General features: G+C 56.8%; 1 protein-coding gene across 1 annotated transcript in view; it reads right to left on the bottom strand.

Annotated features, from left to right (window-relative positions):
- The window catches only part of LOC104513149 (guanine nucleotide-binding protein G(k) subunit alpha-like), a 16,298-nt gene that overhangs the window by 2,087 nt on the left and 12,148 nt on the right, over positions 1 to 2,063 (bottom strand).

Here is a 2,063-nt window from a genome sequence, read left to right as displayed (position 1 = left end):
AGCAGGAAGAACCAGACAGCGCCGACATCGCTATCGCGAGTCTGGTGATTCACCGGGGCATGCTTATTGTGTTCTCTGCCTCCCATTTCCTTAGCAACAATCCATTTGCTTGAGTGGCCTCCAAACCCCTACTCGGAGTCAGCTCTTCCAGTTAACCGACACGGCGTCTGACCAAGGGTTATCTGCAACTCCCTGCCTGCTGCTGCCGGCACCCGGAAGAAAATTCACGGGGTTAAGAAAGAGTTTTATGTAGTAAAAAACCCGCAGTGTGTGAGGTGCTGGAGCTGAGAGGCTGCGGAGCCACCTGTGGAATTTGTCTGTTAAAGATGAAGAGTCTGGGAGAGCAAAATGTTTTGATGAGAATGGGGATTTCCCGGGATGTTCTGATGGATTGTGACTCAAATCGAGTCAAGTCGACATCAGAGCGTCGAGCCAAGTCGACATCGAAGAGCTCTGAAAACCAAACACGACGATTCGGTAGCCAACGGGCAGACAAGAGAAAGGGCCCAAGGTGGGCCAAAGCGATGCAATTTAGCCAAGCCAAGGCAGCTCAGTGCCATTCCGCTACGTCCATTCTGTCGGAGATGAACCGTCCCCGCGGAGCGCAGGAGGCGAGACGGAAATCTCCATCAGGACACGGGCTGTTCGCGCAGCTTGCATCCTCTGCCACCGCTCTGCTGCCAGCGTGGAGACGTCCGGAAGGGAACAGCAGCCTTGACAGCTCGGCTTCGGCAAGCTAATCCAAATTCGAGTCACAGTCACGCCCAAGCTACCTCAGCCCGTTATTAACGTCGGAGATTTAACATCAAGCCCAGAAGGCCAGCGCTGGCAGCCCAGAAGGCCAACCGTATCCTGGGCTGGATCCAGAGCAGCGTGGGCAGGGGGGCGAGGGAGGGGATTCTGCCCCTCTGCTCCGCTCTGGGGAGATCCTCCCTGGAGTGCTGCGTCCAGCTGTGGAGCCCCCAACATCAGAAGGATATAGACCAGTTGGAGCGAGTCCAGAGGAGGCCACGGAGATGCTCCGAGGGCTGGAGCACCTCTGCTATGACGAAAGGCTGCAAGAACTGGCCTTGTTCAGCCTGGAGAAGAGGAGGCTCCGAGGAGACCTCATTGCAGCCTTCCAGTACCTGGAGGGGGCCTACAAGGGTGCTGGGAGGGACTTTTTACAAGGGCCTGTAGTGACAGGACAAGGGGGAATGGGTTTAAATTGAAATCAGGGAGGTTTAGATTAGATATCAGGAAGAAATTCTTCCCAGAGAGGGTGGGGAGGCACTGGGACAGGTTGCCCAGAGAAGCTGTGGATGCCCCATCCCTGGAAGTGTCCAAGGCCAGGCTGGATGAGGCTTGGAGCAACCTGGTCTAGTGGAAGGTGTCCCTGCCCATGGCAGGGGGGTTGGAACTGGATGGTCTTTAAGGTCCCTTCCAACCCAAACCATTCTGTGATTCTATCAAGGCTTCTGTGGCGGGGAAGATGGCAGCGGCGGGGTTTAAGATGCATTAATGCTTTCCTCTGTGGAGCAAATCCCTCCGAGATGAGACACCTCGTGTCTCGCGCTCTGCACGTGATCAGTGACTCCGGGCAGGCTGGGAAAGAGCAATTCCCTCTGCATCAGCCTGCGAGCGCTCAGCCGGTGCCACGACTCGACCGAACGCGCCCGCTACCTCCGGCTCGCGCTCCCACGCGTCGGGCGTGACGGTGTGGAAGAGCACCGCAGGCTGCAGCTGGAAACGCTGATCCTACCCCGGCGTGACAGGAGACGAGTTCTCCCTGGATGCGGGGCCAGAAGCCGTGCCAACAGCTCGGTGACGCAACACGTTTAGGTGGTTTTGTTACAACTGTTTGTACGTTAAGACAGTTCAGAAGCCAAAACGCCTCCGTTCTCCCAAAAAAAAGCCTGCGAACAAGTGAGATTTTAAGCAACGCTTGGCTTTTCACAAGGCCGTTTTCAAACACAAGCCACGCAGCAAACAAGTGCTTGTTTAAAGGCTCTGAGCAGGAGTCTCGCACGCCCTCGCACCGACGGAGGGACCCGACCCCAGGTCGGGGGGGCCACCCCACGGGG

The sequence above is a fragment of the Eurypyga helias genome, unplaced genomic scaffold, assembly GCF_000690775.1.
Source record: "Eurypyga helias isolate BGI_N326 unplaced genomic scaffold, ASM69077v1 scaffold2260, whole genome shotgun sequence".
Classification (NCBI taxonomy): domain Eukaryota; kingdom Metazoa; phylum Chordata; class Aves; order Eurypygiformes; family Eurypygidae; genus Eurypyga; species Eurypyga helias.
The sequence above is the reverse complement of the archived record's forward strand: the minus strand, read 5'-3'. Positions and strand labels throughout refer to the sequence as shown.